Below are 18988 nucleotides of genomic sequence, written 5' to 3' on the forward strand. Positions count from 1 at the left end.
ATGCTCTTGAGCACAACCCATTGCTTCATTTGCTCTTTTTTTCCCCCCAAATTTTCTGTTGACTAATGTGATCAAACAGCTATTTGTTAAGATGTTGTATTAGGATTCTCCAGAGAAACAGAGCCAAATAAATCCAACATATATATATATGGAAATTTATCATAGAAATTGGCTTCTGTTGATATGGAGGCTGAGAAGTCCCACCATTTGCCATCCGCAAGGTGGAGAAGCAGAAAAACTGCTGGTGTAATTCAGTCGCAGTCTGAAGGCCTGAAAATTGAGGGTGGGTGGGTGGGTGGGCAATGGTGTTAAGTCCCAGTCTGAGTCCCAAAGTCCGAGAACCAGGAGCACCAAAGTGCAAGGGCAAGAGAAGATGGATGTCTCAGCTCAAGCAGAGAGCCAATTTGCCTTCCCTCACCTTTTCTATTCAGGCCCTCAGTGGATTGTATGACACCCAACCACATTGGTGAGGGCGATCTTCTTTACCAAGTCTACCAATTCAACTGCTAATCTCTTCCAGAGACACCCTCACAGATTCACCCAGAAATAATGTTTTACCAGCTATCTGGGCATCCCTTAATCTGGTCAAGTTAACATAAAATTAACCATCACAGATGCCTCTCATCATGACCCAATTGACTAAGTTTGGTTCTTTCACTTCCTTCTGAAAGGTGGTACATTTTCACCAAGCACTAAGCATTGATCCATCCTCCTCCTGAGTAGTGCCTCTCCTTGGGGCACTCCCCTGCCTGCTTTAGCAACTGTTGAGCAGAATCTGGTCATTATTATTCATCTTCCTAAGTAGCTGGAGAATTAGCACAGAATCTAGTGATGTCAAAAACATATCACTAGAGTCCTAGGTACCCTATTCTGCGTCCAAGGCAGACATCACTAATCAATTATGACACCTTCTCACTGACCCCTGCAAGACAAGGCACTAGGCAGCCTCTTGCTAATCAATGAGAGTTGGCACCAGTGATGAACCTGATTTGTCTTCTCAGTTTTGAGTACTTGTCCTTGTGTTCTTTTGCCTGGGGCAACCCTAATATATCGTTTTGATATTCCATGTATGGGAGCAGGGGAAGAGAATCATATCTTAGAGATATGCTACAGTTGTCAAAAGTGCATGAAATTGGCTATATAAAAAAGTGAAACAAGACATGACTCTTCTCCCCCTTCCCCCCACCCCCTGAGATAGTATAAAATTTGCAATGTTTCTCACAGTGGGAGAATTTTTTAAAGTTACCATAAACAATGTTATGCGGAGGCTTACTGGGTTGTCTGTGACTTCCCCAAAGCATTTTTTTCCTAAAAGCTGTTTTCCAGCCTTATTCCTTATTATATCTTTGAGAGATCCTAGAAGCTTTTTCCTTTTGTGTGAAGAGAATCTCAAAGATTTCAAAAGCCAGTTCTGTCCTATAACTTAAGAAAATACCTTCCTTGCACACCAGAGGCCCCTCTTTGATTTAGAAATACAAATTGTTTAACAGCTACTGGCCCTTGAATTTCTTTTGTGTGCCAGGCACTCCCCTGAATGACTTATCTACATCAGCTCATTTACTCCAGCAGTCCTGAGAGCCTAGTGTTAGCATCCCCCTTCTACTGATGATGAGATGTCTCAGGATCGTCAAGTAATTTGTCCCAAATTGCACAGCTAGGAAAGGGCAGAGTTAGGATTCAAATCCAGGTCTGTCTGGCATCAAGGCCTTAACTAATACTTTCTCTGGACTCTCTTTTAGGGGGCGTGGTCCTCTGGGTTTGGTGGCATACAGACCCCCTCTGCCTTTCCTCTTGCCTTCCAGCTTCTTTTGCTTGAACTAAGTCAAACACTTTTCAATCTCTTTCTCTCCCCCTTTCTCTCTTCCTCCTTTCCTCTCTCCTTCCCTCCTTCCAGCCTCCCTCGTTCCCTTCTCTGTTAAGCTTGACATTGTTCAAATAGGGACAATGCCTTTCATCCCAGGGACACAGCTTAAAATGCAGGAGTCCCAGGGCAGAGGAAACAGCTAAGAGCTAGGTAAGTGATGGCTTCAGGTCCTTCTGGGGGAGCAGAATTTGAGAGAGGTAGGAGGAAACTCAGTGGGGTAGGGGAGGAATGGGAATGGAGGGGGTAGGAATAGCAAAGTGCCTCTTTCAGTTAACCTCACAGGCTTCAGGCCTTAGACCTAGTGACTTGGTCATTGTTTATCCAGTCCCAAGCCCTCAGTGGAGCACCCATTGTGTGCTAAGCCCTGCGCAGGACTCTGGTCACATCAGGGTGATGCAGCCCTGCTCTAGGCAGTTGCATTCAGAAGAGAGAGAAGGACAGGTACACGTGGAAGCCTGCCACGCTGGAAAGGTGCATTTAGGGTAGGAAGGCAGGCAGAGGCCACAGGAGTAGAGAGCCTTTCCTTGGAGGCAGGTCCTGTTGGTACCAGGCCATACTGAAACTTCAGGCCATGCTCTGCATCTTTCCTCTCTGCTCTCTGCTCAGCTAGTTGTGAAGACCAGTTGGCCTCCCCTTTGAGGCTCAGGTGAGTCATTAAACACCATGAAATAAGTAAATCCCTGGTACTACTCTCTGCCCAGTAAGAAACTGCCCCATCACAAACCATATCCTGAGGGCCAGGCAGTCTGTGTTTGAGGCTTTCAGTTGAAGACCCACACTGAACACTCCTGGTGTTTTCTCTGCCTCTATTGTCTTAATATGAATGTAACTATTTCACTGAGGGCCTGGCCTGTGGGTGCCAATAGATGCTTTGGAGGAGGAGGAGTTACCCCTCGGTGCTTTTAAAGTGACGAGTCTATGTCCCTGTGTTTTAAGTCAAACTTTCTCAAACACACCCTTAATTAGAAGGAAAGATATCGCCAGCCTTTTTGGTGTACTGTGCTAAGACAGAAATGGAATTGTCCTTATGTATACGCTTAAATACATTCTCTGCCCAGTTTCTCCCACTCTAGCCTTTGGAGGAGACTTGCACATGATGTGCTCGAATCCCTGGTTCCAGCAGAATTCGATTCTACAGGCACCCCTGCAAGTCCCATCTGCTGCCTTTCTCTGCTCTCAGCCCACTGGGTTCCAATCATACACAGATTTGCCTCTGGGCCCACTCCATTTACAGACCCCAAACCAAATGGGAAAGCTTCAACCCACTGGAGTGGACCCAACTGGAGAGGACAAGAGAGTGGCTGGTTCTGATTTCCTCCAGGTCTGACACAGCTTGGTTTTGACTCCTTGGCGTTGGCCAGGCTTTCTCTCTTCTCCTGTTGTGTGCTTACTCACTTAGCACTTGATATTGGACCTGGTCCCCGTGTTATCCTGCGGGACTGGGTAGGGTGGGCATTTGCAACCCCCCAGCCTCCGCCTCCTGTGTAAGCCCTGTGCTGACAGTTCCAGCACCGTTTTTGCAGAAGTGCTCTCTCGAAATGGCGGGAGAGCGGCAGAGTACTCCCGAGGTCTCAGCATAATTTGGTTTTATTACAAGGGTTTTCATTTTGATGGCAACATTATTCTTTTCATGGAAGAAATTATCTTCAAATTATTTAATCTTGCTCTTTTATCTCTGGGGATACTTTGAGGTATATTGCTGCTGTCTTTACAGATTGCTGGAGAATAGCAGGCCTGTCTATCATTTTATTCTCACAGGCCCACATTTGGAGGGGGGAGAAAGGATCTTGTTACCACTGAGGCATTTGGTCCCTGAAATAATCTTGAAATATCCATACTTTCTGGAGTAGAACCGTTTAGGTAGGTTATCGCTCCAAAGGAAAATATGATTAGCCTATAAAAAGTTAAATTTCCTCTCAAGGAAGGTTCTGAAGGAGATAGACTCAACTGTCTTTCTTGGGTAGCATGTGTTAACCATGAATTGCAGATCCTGGACAGAATATTCATTTTAACTAAAAAAATTGTTTTTCTTGGCCTGGAATGTAGTAAGCATTAAAAATTAGTAGTAGTTGTTGCTAATAATAAAGCCGCTAGATGAGCTGACTCAGTGAGGCCTGGGGAGGACCCTGGAGCTGGGAGTGGGAGAAGACCCCTCAGGAATGAAAGATGTGACTCAACCTGGCCATGCCAGCTCAGGTGGCACTGTGGTCCCCAGCTCCTGGCCCAGAAGCAGCCCTAGAGGGAGGAACAAGGCGAGGGTTTCGAGTGGACCTGAGACCAAGGCTGTCTGAACCTTGGTGGCTTCTCCTGCCACTGTCGAGGGCTGAGCAATGGCTGGACCACAGTGGCCTCCCGGAGAGCAGCACTTTGTGGGATATCGTGCCTACTGGTTGGGAGAGTATTAGGTGATCTAAGGAGCAGCTTCTGGGGATTAACCAGGGGGAATTCTAGGAGAGTGGACCAGGGCAGCACACAGACACAGGGAGACAGGAGCACAAGGTGTAGGTGACTGCACCAGGCTCAGACCTTTGAAGTAGCTCTCTAATGCCTGGGTCTGGATTGTCCTCCCCAGCCTTGCTTGTCTTCCTGGCTGTGGTGTCTCTCCTCATGGCAGCCTTTGCTTTCTATCTTCCTCTCCCCAGCAGGGTTGATTGCCACCTCCTGTGTGTCTCTAAGGGACCTTGTGCAGACACCCACGCCATAAATTGCAGTCATCCGTTTACACCGGTTGTTCATCTTTGAGGGCACAGCATAGCACAGTGTCTGGCCCAGACTGTGTTCTCCATAAACGAATGGTAAGATACTCATTGGCATGCTTTACACAGGAAGAACAAATGATGACGGGAAATGATGGACCATGTGCTGGATCAGGGTTCACTTCTTCCTGGAGCACCGCTCCCTGGCTGTGTAGCTCTGGGTAAATCACTTTGCCTCTCTGAGCCTCCATTTCCACATCAGTTGCATAGAAAGGGTGATTTCAGAGGGCTCTGGTGAGGCTCCAATGGGCTCCTGGTCGTGCTGGCCAGGTGGAGGGCTGGTGCTTCGCCCTGCTCTCCCGCACACGGATGTGTGCACACCCACAGCCAGAAGGGCTTCTTGGCAGAGCTAACATGATCAGTGTCATTCTCGCCGGATGCATGAGCCCTTTCCGGGGATGGAAGGTGGGATGACGGCTAACACAACCTGCCATGTGCCAGGCTTCACCTGCATTGTCCCACCCAGCACTCACAGCAACCCCCACCCAGTGAGGGCTATTACTGTTATTCCCATTTTGCAGATGGGGAAACTGTGACCTCAAAAATGGAAAGTCATTTTCTCAAGGTTCCCAAGATTAGAATCCCAGTGGTCTGACTCCAGGGCCCTGCTCTTAACCACCACACTCCACTGCCTCTCTGTACCTGGGAGGAATCTGAGGGCAGTAGGACAATGTCTGGTTAGACCTCCCCGCCAAAGGCCCTGGGGGATAATAGTGTCTGTCCTGGAGACAAGTGGAGAGGGGGCAGGGAGAGCCATCAGCTCTGGATTTGGGGTTCCAGGGCCATCCTTTCTGGGAACTGCAATCCAATGGCCTCTGAGTACCCAGCGCCCAGGCCCTTGGCTTTCAGCTCTGAGGTTGTCTCTCCTTGTTTCAGCCCAGCAGGCAACAGGGGGCTGACTGTCTGGCAGAGGACAGAGTGAGGACCATCATTCTCATTCTCATTCCAGAAGAGGACACTGCCAGCCCTTTCTCCACTCTCGGGCCCCAGGTGATTTATGCAAAAGTACCTGGAGGGGTGGCCCAGGGCGCCCAGTGGGAGATATAGCAAAGCGGTTAAGGGTGGCTTGGAAGTCAGACAGACCTGGGGTTTGAGTCCTAGTTACATCACTTACTAGTTGCTTAACCTTTCTGAGCCTCAGATCCTTTGTCTGTATAACTGCAATAACACAATCTGAAATGTGGGTCTGGCTCCCAATAGATGCTCCATAAATTGTAGCTGTTATTCTCATTAGCAGGGTTACAATGGAACCACCAGCCCTGGGGTGGGTGTGGGGTGATATTGAAAAGGGAGCTGTTCGCTCGCTGCTTTGTGTCTACCTGGAGGGGTGGGATAGGGAAGGTGGGAAGGAGATGCAAGAGGGAGGAGATATGGGGGTATATGTGTATGTATACGTATAGCTGATTCACTTTGTTATACAGTAGAAACCAACACAATATTGTAAAGCAATTATACTCCAATAAAGATGTTAAAAAATAAAATAAAATAAATAAAAAATAATCCAATAAGACAACACCCCCCCCCCCAAAAAAAAAGAAAAAAAGAAAAGGGAGCTCTTCTGTGAACTGTTAGTGGGGATGGCTGTGTAGGGCTCTGGCTGGTCTGAAAGTGGGGAGTGACCTGGGACCTCACTGTGGTGGTCTCTGCCAGGCATGGAGCCTCCCTGGATGGAGTCATCGTCTCTGCTCCTCTTTCTGGAATCAAGAGTTTGATAAGGGCAAATGTGTCTATTGATCCTCCCTAGAAAAGTTGAGATGATATAAAGGATGGCATTTAGAAATGACTGGGTATATATTTGTAATCGTATCAGGATTTTTCTTCAATTAGAAAGCATTTATTTGGAGCTGGGCTGGGTTTGGGTTGGGCCTCCCTGCCTCTTGATATCTGAAGCTTCTCTGTTTTGTGAGGCATATTGGCAACTTCTTGTCCTCTCATCTGCTTTTTATCTGTATTCCTCTCAGGAGTGCGACCCCCTCCCCCTGCTCCAGGGAGCCCTGGTTGGGGACTGCCACTTAGCTCTCAGTGGGAAGGGTCCCACATGAGAGTGAAAGCTGGGGGAGCAGCTACCCAGACTATGCTTAGCTTTCTGCACATGTGAGGGAGTAGTGTCGGAGAGGCTGAGACCCCCATCTCCTCATGCCTGGAGCTTCTGCGAGGTGGAGATGGGAAGGTATGTGGCTCCAGCTCTTTCCAGTCTTATTTGTTACCCCCATCCCAGTCCCTGCCAAAAATGTCACCTGACTCACTGCATGTCTCACCACAGTAATCTGCTACCCTTTCACTTTCACCTGGATGGAAGCATTAGCCTCATAACTCATCTCCCTGCTTCCAGCTCCCCCAAGCCCCCATCCATCCTCTGCACAACAGCCAGCATGGCTTTTCCAAAACGAGAAACTGCTCTTGTCTCTTGCCAGCTTAGTAACTTCCCATGGTGCTTGCAAAGTGACAGAACACGCTGAGCATAGCCTTCAGAACTTGGTCTGATCAGGTCCTGCGGGACTCTCCAGGCCCGTTCCTTCTGACTCACCTCATCACAGTCTTCCACACTGGCCTTCCTCCAGTGCCTCAGACTTCAGGGCTTTGCATATGCTGTTTCCTTATCCTGTAATGCTTATCCCACCTCCACCCTCCCTTTCTCTACACTTGGCTTACCCCACCCCTTTTCCCTCTTAAGACCTTCTCTGGAGATGATTCCCTTGTATGTTTTGAAATTTGTAAATTTTGACTGTACAGTGAATGGACACTCAGGAAAAAAGAAGCTCCTCTAAACATAAACACCAGGTCCCACCCACCCTATGTCCCTATTCACCTCCAGTCTTTGGCGAGGGCGTGGCTCGTCTCCCCAGGGTTGTGTACAGGGTCTCCCTCATGTTTTGAGCACTGCTTTGCTTGCAGCCTGTTTGCAGCCCTGTGTGTTTCCTCCCAAAGCCCAGGCACTCTTCCCTTGTAGGGCTCCTGTCCTTCTACCATATGGACACCCCCGCTTTCCAGCAGGTGCTTGGTGAGCACCGGGCCCGCTGCCAGCCGCTAAGAGTATAGGCTGTCAGGTCAGAAAAACCTAGATGCAACTCCCAAGTCCTTTATTTCCTAGTGTTGTGACTTTAACCAGTTAACCTCTGAGCCTCAGTTTTCAAACCTGTAAAACAGCGATAACAAGCAGTGCCCACGGCACAGAGTCATGGAAAGGGCTGACGGGGGCGGGCTGTGCAAGACAAAGCACTGGGGGCCATGGGTGGCGCGAGGTAAGAGAGCACAGATGGCGGCAGCTGCTGCTCTTATTAGTATCAGGAAAGGGAAGTTAACCTTGGTTGGGCCAGACACGTCCATAAATGCCCTCTGCGGTATGGCTTGGTCTCTGGGGCTGTGGCTCTCGCTGTGAGGAGTGGAGGGCCGAGACAAGTGGGCTGTGGGGAGGCGCACAGAAAGTGGGTGTCTCCATGGGGCTCTCAGGAAGTTTGTTTCGGTTGTGTGTATGTGGGCCTCCCACTCAGCATATGGGGCTGCCCAGCTGGGAGCCGCATTTCCATGGGAATCCGTGGGCTTGTGGGTCCGGGCTGCGTGCTGAGCATCATGGAGATCTTTCACCTGGAGAGGGACAAAAGAAAGTTCCACGGGGCTTCTCACTTCTCAGAGGAGCCCTCTCCCCCTCTGGCCTAGGAGGGCTTCAGGCAATGGGGGTCGGCCCCTGCGCACCAGGGAGAGAGGCAGTGAGTGTGGAAGATGAGGCCCAGGTGTTCCTTCCACTGCCTGGGGAAGGTGGCTTCTTTACTTGTCTTGGAATCACAGATCTTAGAGATGGAAAAGACCTTATAGATGCTCAAGTTCCATCCTACAGTTTCATAGATGAGGAAACTGAAGCCCATGCAAGTCATTTTGCTTTTCTGTGACCCAGTTTCCTCATTTGTAAAATGGGGCCATCTCCCCGTAAAATAGTATCTCCGTTGCAGAGCCTCCGTTGTGAGAGCGTGGTACATGGAACAGCCCCAGCATAGTGCCTGGCTGGCAGCAGGTGCTCAGCAAATTTAATTTCTTTCTGCTAGATTTCTCTTACTGAATTCAAGTGACAGGGAATTTCCTGGGGGTATTTCCAATATCATATGTGTGTGTGTGTGTGTGTGTGTGTGTGTGTGTGTGTGTGTGTGTGTAATGAAGAGCTTTAGTACTGGAACCACAAAGCTTGAATTTGAATCCTTCCCCTATTATTATTATGGAAAAAAACCCACAAACTTGGGTAAGTCACAGAACTTCTTGGGAATGCAGCTTCTTCATCTGTAGGGCTGGTACAAAGCTTGAACAGAATCATGTACACTAAAGAGCTTCAACATATACAAAATCTCTGGCAAGTGGCAGGCACCATCCTTCCCTCTTAGTCTGTGTTGTCTCTTGCCTGCCCTAAAGTGACTTTTTCTGCGAGAGGAATATGAGGTCTTAGGGAATGAGTGATGAGTGGGAGTATGAGTTGGAGTTGGATCTGGTCCTTTGAATGAGTCTTAGAGTATGCAAAGGCTGTGAGCTAGTCTAACTGATTCCCACCTGCAGGTTTTCTCCCCTTTTGTCTTCCCTCTCCCCTGATTTGTGTGAAAGCTGGGTCTTCTTCCCTATATTTTAATTTTGTTAATGATCTAAATAACTGAAAGTGAACAGCTTCTGAATTGGCTGGAAATAATTCCACACTTATTGGACAAGAATGTTACAATCTGGTCCTGATTCATAAGAGCCGAGGGTTGAATTCCATTACAGAGGAGACAAGTCTCTATTTTATTTTCAGGAAAAAAGAGCAATTTAATCTGATGCATGTGATGAGTTTTTTTTTTTTTTTGAAAACAATAATGGTAACTGCATCTTTCTCATGTATAGTTAATCACATCCTTTAATATTTTTCCTCTATCAACTTTCATTCTTTTATCTTCCAGTCATCCTTGGTAAATTCATCTCTTTTTTTCTTATTAACATGTTCATTAATCCTCAAACATTTATTGTGCTTCATTAAGCAGGTTAGAGGATTAACAAAAATTGGGATTTTGAGCAATGAAATTTACAGGCAGGTCAGATATAGAATTTCAGTCTGCTGATGGCTTTATTGCCAGCCTGGGTTTTGAGGACGAGGAAACTGAAAGTGAAGGGCAGTTTGAGTTTAGTTTTCTTTCTGGATATTAGAGCTCTCAGCCCAGCCCTTGGGGGCACTGGGGGTATGCGAGGTACAATCTTGCTGGCTTCAAATGTTTTGTCCCAAAAAACATACCCCTGAGAGTAATCATCTCAAGGGTCCATAACAAGTTAGGGTTTAGAGTTCAAAATCAATTATTTTGAAATCTTTTTCTCTTGTCAATCTTCTCGAGGCTCTAATACTTAGTTTCTTCACATGTAAGGTGGAAATTTTAATAATAACATTAGTAATAATGAGAGTTCTCATTTGTTGAATATTTACTATGTACCAGACACTGTGCTATGCATTTTACATGAATGATCTCATTTTATCCTCACATGAACCCAAAGAGAGAGAGGGGCTAATTATGTCTCCATTCAACAGATGAGAAAACTAGGGCCCAGAGGAGGTAATTAGCTTACTCATACTCATAGACAGTGAGCGGTAGAGCCCGAGTGACCATAATGTTATAAAGAAGGCACTGGATTGGGATCAGAGCCTTGGATTCCAGCCTTGATTATCTCACTAATTCTGTGACCTTAGAAGTCACCCAACCTCTCGGGGTTTCAAGGTTTTATTGTTGTTTGCTTGTAAATGAGAACATTGGAAAATGTGGAGTATATTTAAGCCCTTTCTATCTCTGACATTCTGGAATACTGAAAAATGATACTGAGAATAAAAACGGCCACCAAAATGGACTGAATAGAATTATCTCCCATGCGGAACACTCCAGCTGACCTTGATTTCTAGCTGTGATCCCTCTGTGCTGGTGCCCATGATTACTTTGCAGAGAAGTCCTTGCCAGGCTCTGAGCAGTTCTCAGCCATCTCATACTCCAAGCCCCTTGAATACTGCCCTCAATTTTGCAGTTTCTCCTCATACGCCCTGAAGCCCAGATGACATGTAAACAAACAAAGAACAATAATTCTGCTTTATGATATTGAGGAGCGCATCAATTTTCTGTAATTCCTTGTAGCAGAGTGAGCATGCATTATAGAGTTCAAATGTTTTGAAAACAGGCTATGAAGAATTGTTATCTGCTGAAAGAACTGGCCATTTGTCACCTTCCAGTGGCTGAGTGGCTGAGTAAACTCTATGTGGTGTATGCTGTCAGTGCTGGTCTCAGAGAGGTATGGGTATGGGAGAAGGGGGGCAGGGAGGGGACTGCCTCTTAACCTCTCTAAGAGAAAAATAATTCAGCTGTTGGAGACGTGATGGAAAGAAGCTATGAAGATATAAAATAAAAGTAAAGAAAACCTGTAAAAACTTTGGTACAACACAACTCAATCATATCATCTCTACCTACCTGGTGTTCTCATCCAGCCCTAAATAAGTTCTCATCCAGAACTTATTTACTGGTATCAACACCATCAAATCTTAGCATCACTTGGTACTACTTTCCTTCAGTAATTTTGTTATTCATTGTTCAGTTATGATTAGTCATGCCTCTTGGTAACTACAATTGTTTGAAAAATAAAACAAAAAATATTCTTCTTTTTCACTTGGCTCTTTACCTTTCAGTGGTCTCTACATTTGCAATTGTCTTTGCTTTTTTCCTTTCTCTTTCTCCCTCTCCCCATTTTTCTCCCTTTCTTTGTCTCTCACCACTGCCTTTTCCCTCATATTTTAAAAGAATTCTTGGAAGAGGTTGCTCAGTGATCACATTGTCCCAGATTAGGAGAAAAAAAGGCACTTTAGCAGGCAGGATCAGAACCATGGACAGCACCACACGTGCACATATATCTCCCCAGATTCATCATTCTTTAAATTTTTACTGACATTTGGTTGATTTATAATATATTCGTTTCAGGTGTACAGCATAGTGATTCAGTATTTTTACAGATTATACTTCATTAAAAGTTATTACAAGATAATGGCTGTAATTCCCTGTGCTATACCACATAACCTTGTTGCTTATGTATTTTATACATAGTTTGTACCTCTTAATCCTACACCCCTATCTTGCCCCTCCCTACTTCCCTCTCCTCACTGGTAACCACTATTTTGTTTTCTATATCTGTGAGTCTGTTTCATTTTTGTTTTTTTCTTTTTGAAGTATAGTTCATTTACAATGTTTCAGCTGTATAGCAAAGTGATTCAGTTACATATATATGTATGTATATGTGTGTGTATATATATATATATATATATATATATATATATATATATATATATGAAGAGAGAGAGATTATTTTTCAGAAAAATTTCCATTATAGGTTATTACAAGATGTTGAATATAGTTCCCTGTGCTATACAGTAGGTCCTCATTGTTTATTTTATATATATTAATGTATATCTGTTAATCCCAAATTCCCAATTTATCCCTCCCCTGCCTTTCTCCTTTGATAACCATAAGTTTATTTTCTATGGATGTGAGTCTATTTCTGTTTTGTAAATAAGTTCATTTGTATCTTTTTTTAGATTCCATATGTAAGTGATATCACGTGATATTTGTATTTCTCTGTCTGACTTGCCTCACTTAGTATGGTAATCACCATCCATGTTGCTGCAAATGGCATTATTTCATTCTTTTTTATCACTGAGTAATATTTCATTGTATATATACCACATCTTCTTTATCCATTCTTCTGTCAGTGGTCACCGAGACTCCTTTCATGTCTTGGCTATTGTAAATCATGCTGCTATGAACATTGGGATGTATGTATCTGTTTGAATTAGAGTTTTTGTCTTTTCTGGATATATGCCCAGGAGTGGGATTGCTGGATCATATGGTAACTCTGTTTTTAGTTGTTTAAGGAACCTCCATACTGTTCTCCACAATGGCTGCACCAATTTACATTCCCATCAATAGTGTAGGAATGTTCCCTTTTCTCCACACCCTCTCCAGCACTTATTATTTGTAGACCTTTTAATGATGACCATTCTGAGCTATGTGCGGTGGTACCTCATTGTGGTTTTGATGTGCAATTTCTGTAATATTTAGTAATGTTGAACATTTTCCATTTGCCTGTTTGCCATCTGTATGTCTTCTTTGGATGAATGTCTATTTAGATCTTCTGCCCATTTTTTGATTAGGTTGCTTTTTTTTTATATATATATTGACCTGTATGAGCTGTTTGTATATTTTGAGAATGAATCCCTTGTTGGTTTCATTGTTTGCAGATATTTTCTCCATTCCGTAGGTTGCCTTTTTGTTTTTTTGTTTGTTTGTTTGTTTGTTTTTTGCAGTACGTGGGCCTCTCACTGCTGTGGCCTCTTCTGTTGTGGAGCACAGGCTCTGGACTCACAGGCTCAGTGGCCATGGCCCATGGGCCCAGCCGCTCTGCGGCATGTGGGATCCTCCCGGACTGGGGCATGAACCCATGTCCCCGGCATCAGCAGGCGGACTCGCAACCACTGCACCACCAGGGAAGCCCTGTCTTTTCGTTTTGTTTATGGTTTCCCTTAATGTGCAAAAGCTTTTAAGTTTACCACCACCAGTCCCTCCCATCAGAAAGCTTGCACAAGAATCTTAGATAGCCTCATCCATCAGAGGGCAGACAGCAGAAACAAGAAGAACTACAATCCTGCAGCCTGTGGAACGAAAACCACACTCACAGAAAGACAGACAAAACGAAAAGGCAGAGGACTATGTACCAGATGAAGTAACAAGATAAAACCCCAGAAAAACAACAAAATGAAGTGGAGATAGGCAACCTTCCAAAAACAGAATACAGAATAATGATAGTGAAGATGATCCAGGACCTCAGAAAAAGAAAGGAGGCAAAGATCAAGAAGATGCAAGAAATGTTTAACAAAGACCTAGAAGAATTAAAGAACAAACACCTAGAAGATTTAAAGAACAAACAAACAGAGATGACCAATACAATAACTGAAATGAAAAATACACTGGAAAGAATCAACAGCAGAATAACTGGGGCAGAAGAACAGATAAGTGACCTGGAAGACAGAATGGTGGAATTCACAGCCTCAGAACGAATAAAGAAAAAAGAATGAAAAGAAGACAGCCTAAGAGACAACATTAAATGCACCAACATTCACATTATATGGGTCCCAGAGGAGAAGAGAGAGAGAAAGGACATGAGAAAATATTTGAAGAGATTATAGTCGAAAATTTCCCTAACATGGGAAAGGAAATATCCACCCAAGTCCAGGAAGTGCAGAGAGTCCCAGGCAGGATAAACCCAAGAAGAAACACACTGAAACACATAGTAATCAAATTGACAAAAATTAAAGGCAAAGAAAAATTATTGAAAGCAACAAGGGGAAAACAAATGACATACAAGGGAGCTCCCATAAGGTTAACAGCTGATTTCTCAGCAGAAACTCTACAATCCAGAAGAGAGTGGCACGATATATTTAAGTGATGAAAGGGAAGAACCTACAACCAAGATTACACTACCTGGCAAGGATCTCATTCAGATTTGTTGGAGAAATCAAAAGCTAAGAGAATTCAGCACCACCAAACCAGCTCTACAACAAATGCTAAAGGAACTTCTCTAAGTGAGAAACACAAGAGAAGAAAAGGACCTACAAAAACAAACCCAAAACAATTAAGAAAATGGTAATAGGAACGTGCATATCGATAATTGCCTTAAACGTGAAAGGGTTAAATGTTCCAACAAAAAGACCTAGGCTCACTGAATGGATACAAAAACAAGACCCATATATATGCTGTCTACAAGAGACCAACTTCAGACCTAGGGACACATATAGACTGAAGTGAAGAGATAGAAAAAGATATTCCATGCAAATGGAAATCAAAAGAAAGCTGGATTAGCAATACTCCTATCAGATAAAATAGACTTTATTTTTTATTCTTATTTTTATTTATTTATTTACTTTTTTGCGGTATGCAGGCCTCTCACTGTTGTGGCCTCTCCCATTGCGGAGCACAGGCTCCGGACGCGCAGGCTCAGCGGCCATGGCTCACGGGCCTAGCTGCTCCACAGCATGTGGGATCTTCCCGGACCGGGGCACGAACACATGTCCCCTGCATCGGCAGGTGGACTCTCAACTACTGCGCCACCAGGGAAGCCCTAAAATAGACTTTAAAATAAAGAATGTTACAAAAGACAAGGAAGGACACTACATAATGATCAAGGGATCAATCCAAGAAGAAGATATAACAATTATAAATATATATGCACGCAACATAGGAGCACCTCAATACATAAAGCAAATGTTAACAGTTATAAAAGAGCAAATCGACAGTAGCAAAATAATTGTGGGGGACTTAAACACCTCACTTAACACCAACAGACAGATCATCCAGACAGAAAATAAATAAGGAAACATAAGCGTTAAATGACACAACAAACCAGATAGATTTAATTGATATTTATAGGACATTGCGTCCCCAAACAGCAGATTACGCTTTCTTCTCAAGTGCACACGGAACATTCTCCAGGATAGATCACACCTTGGGTCACAAATCAAGCCTCAGTAAATTTAAGAAAATTGAAATCATATCAAGCATCTTTTCTGACCACAACGCTATGAGATTAGAAATGAAGTACAGGGAAAAAACCGTAAAAAACACAAACACATGGAGGCTAAACAATACATTACTAAATAACCAAGAGATTACTGAAGAAATCAAAGAGGAAATCAAAAAAACCTAGAGACAAATGACAATGAAAACACGACGATCCAAAACCTATGGGATGCAGCAAAAGCAGTTCTAAGAGGGAAGTTTATAGCTATACAAGCCTACCTCAAGAAACAAGAAACATCTCAAATAAACAATCTAACCTTACACCGAAAGGAACTAGAGAAAGAAGAACAAACAAAACCCAAAGTTAGCAGAAGGAAAGAAATCATAAAGATCAGAGCAGAAATAAATGAAATAGAAACAAAGAAAACAATAGCAATGATCAATAAAACTAAAAGCCGGGTCTTTGAGAAGATAAATAAAATTGATAAACCATTAGTCAAGCTCATCAAGGAAAAGAGGGAGAGGACTCAAATCAATAAAATTAGAAATGAAAAAGGAGAAGTTACAACAGACACTGCAGAAATACAAAGCATCCTAAGAGACTACTACAAGCAACTCTATGCCAATAAAATGGACAACCTGGAAGAAACAGACAAATTCTCAGAAAGGTATAACCTTCCAAGACTGAACCAGGAGAAATAGAAAATATGAACAGACCAATCACAAGTAATGAAACTGAAACCGTGATTAGAAATCTTCCAACAAACAAAAGTCCAGGAGCAGATGGCTTCACAGGTGAATTCTATCAAACAATTAGAGAAGAACTAACACCCATCCTTCTCAAACTCTTCCAAAAAATTGCAGAGGAAGGAACACTCCCAAACTCATTCTATGAGGCCACCGCCACCCTGATACCAAAACCAGACAAATATACTACAAAAAAAGAAAATTACAGACCAATATCACTGATGAATATAGATGTAAAATCCTCATCAAAATGCTAGCAAACAGAATCCAACAACACATTAAAAGGATCATACACCACGATCAAGTGGGATTTATGCCAGGGAAACAAGCATTCTTCAATATATGCAAATCAATCAGTGTGATACACCATATTAACAAATTGAAGAATAAAAACCATATGATCATCGAAATAGATGCAGAAAAATCTTTTGACAAAATTCAACAGTGATTTATGACAAAAATTCTCCAGAAAGTGGGCATAGAGGGAAACTACCTCAACATCATAAAGACCATATATGACAAACCCACAGCAAACATCATTCTCAATGGTGAAAAGCTGAAAGCATTTCCTCTAAGATCAGGAAAAGACAAGGATGTCAACTCTCGCCACTATTATTCAACATAGTTTTGGAAGTCCTAGCCATGGCAATCAGAGAAGAAAAAGAAATAAAAGGAATACAAATTGGAAAAGAAGTAAAACTGTCACTGTTTGCAGATGACCTGATACTATACAGGAAGAATCTTAAAGATGCCACCAGAAAACTACTAGAGCTCATCAATGAGTTTGGTCAAGTTGCAGGATACAAAATTAATGCACAGAAATCTCTTGCATTCCTATACACTAATGATGAAAAATCTGAAAGAGAAATTAAGGAAACAATCCCATTTACCATTGCAACAAAAAGAATAAAATACCTAGGAATAAACCTACCTAGGGAGACAAAAGACCTGTATGCAGAAAACTATAAGACACTGTTGAAAGAAATCAAAGATGACACAAACAGATGGCGAGATATACCATGTTCTTGGATTGGAATAATCAATATTGTGAAAGTGACTATACTACCCAAAGCAATCTACAGATTCAATGCAATCCCTATCATTATTACCAATGGCATGTTTTACAGAAGAACAAACAAATTTTAAAATCTTAAAATTTGTATGGAGACACAAAAGACCCTGAATAGCCAAAGCAATCTTGAGGGAAAAAAACTGAGCTGGAGGAATCAGACTCCCTGACTTCGGACTATACTTCAAAGGTACAGTAGTCAAGACAATACGGTACTGGCACAAAAACAGAAATATAGGTCAATGGGACAGGATAGGAAGCCCAGAGATAAACCCATGCACCTATGGTCAACTGATCTAGGACAAAGGAGGCAAGGATATACAATGGAGAAAAGACAGTCTCTTCAATAAGTGGTGCTAGGAAAACTGGACAGTGACATGTAAAAAATGAAATTAAAACACTCCATAACACCATACACAAAAATAAACTCCAAGTGAGTCTAAAACCCATGTTCTTGGCCATATTGTGTATTCTCCAGATCAGCCACCTGCAACAAATATTTGACCTCTGAGGGCAAGAACACATCCCTCCAGTTTCTGTACTTTTCTGCTTTCAGAAATGAGGTTCGGGATGTTCCAGAAGCTGTAGGTGTGTATTTACCCAACAGCTTTGATAGGACAAGGGCAGAGGACAGTAGAGGCCAGGACACTGCCCTAACTATATTAGTTATGATTTAATATATAGTATTGTCAAAACTCAACTAGGGAAGTCATTAGGAGTGCAAAGGGCAAGGCAGATTAAGAAGGTAATGCTTCTTAGAGTAAATATATTCTTGTCTAGGAAATGTGTTTTCTATAATTATTTTGGGAGTCCAGGCTCCATAAACTTTATTGAAAGGAACCTGATATAGACTGGGGAGAGAGTTTGGAATAGGCCAAGTTCCCTTAGGGAAAGAGCAGGAGGTGTGTATTGAAGTGTGATGGTGAGTTTCTGTAATTCTCCTGCAGAGAATTAGGGGGCTAGACGGGACGGTGTGAGCTTGAGAAAAAGAAATGCAGACCACAAGTGATTGTAGGTTTTTCAGAGGGTTTATAGACATTGTTTGCAGTTCAGATGATAAAAAGATTCTTCCTTTTGGGGGTTGGTGGTTCTTTTCATAGGCAGCTGGCGGGGGGGCTCACCCCACGGAGACTGTTCTTGGGATTAAGGAACCCAGTATTTTCAGAAGAAGTAGTGCTGCAGTTTCTGGTTATATCATGGGCAATGTTGTGACATCTCTGGATTATGTTAAGGGACAGTGTTGTGACAGCCCTGGATTACATCATGGGCAGTGCTGTGAGGCCCCGTGGTTTTCAGCACACTGTGAAGCATTGTGGAAAGAGTTGTGGCATTTGAAGTTAGAGAAGAACCACTCATGGGGGACCTAACATATCTGAGCCCTGGTGCAAATCCCTCTACCTGTATTATCCTTTGATAACATCTGCCTCCTGGGGTGATCCTTAGAGTCCTGGCCAAGGCTGGAGGGGAACCCTGGGAATATTGAGAAAGCTATGACTTTGTCCGGCTTTCAGGGAGTTGCCTCTAAGCCTCTTTTTTAAAAATTAATTAATTTATTTATTTTTGGCTGCGTTGGGTCTTCATTGCGGTGCGCAGGCTTCTCATTGCAGAGGCTTCTCTTGTTGCGGAGCACAGGTTCTAGGTGCGCGGGCTTCAGTAGTTGTGGCATGTGGGCTCAGTAGTTGTGGCACGTGGGCTCTAGAGTGAAGGCTCCGTAGTTGTGGTGCACGGGCTTAGTTGCTCCGTGGCATGTGGGATCTTCCCGGCCCAGGGCTCGAACCCATGTCCCCTGCACTGGCAGGCGGATTCTTAACCACTGCGCCACCAGGGAAGTCCTAAGCCTCTTTAAGATGAGAAAAATACTCAGGATTGTCTGGAGGCTAAAATGAGTTTTTGTAGGCTATTAAGTCAATTGCCAACAAGTTCAACAAAGTGGGAGGTTGTGAAGAAAGCATGATATTTTGGCCTCTGTTTCAGATTCTTCCTCTTCTCTCTTGTGCTGGGGCTGTGC

This window comes from Aethalodelphis obliquidens, unplaced genomic scaffold (genome assembly GCF_003676395.1).
Source record: "Aethalodelphis obliquidens isolate GAN/ISIS:26980383/991018 unplaced genomic scaffold, ASM367639v1 scaffold4, whole genome shotgun sequence".
Lineage (NCBI taxonomy): Eukaryota > Metazoa > Chordata > Mammalia > Artiodactyla > Delphinidae > Aethalodelphis > Aethalodelphis obliquidens.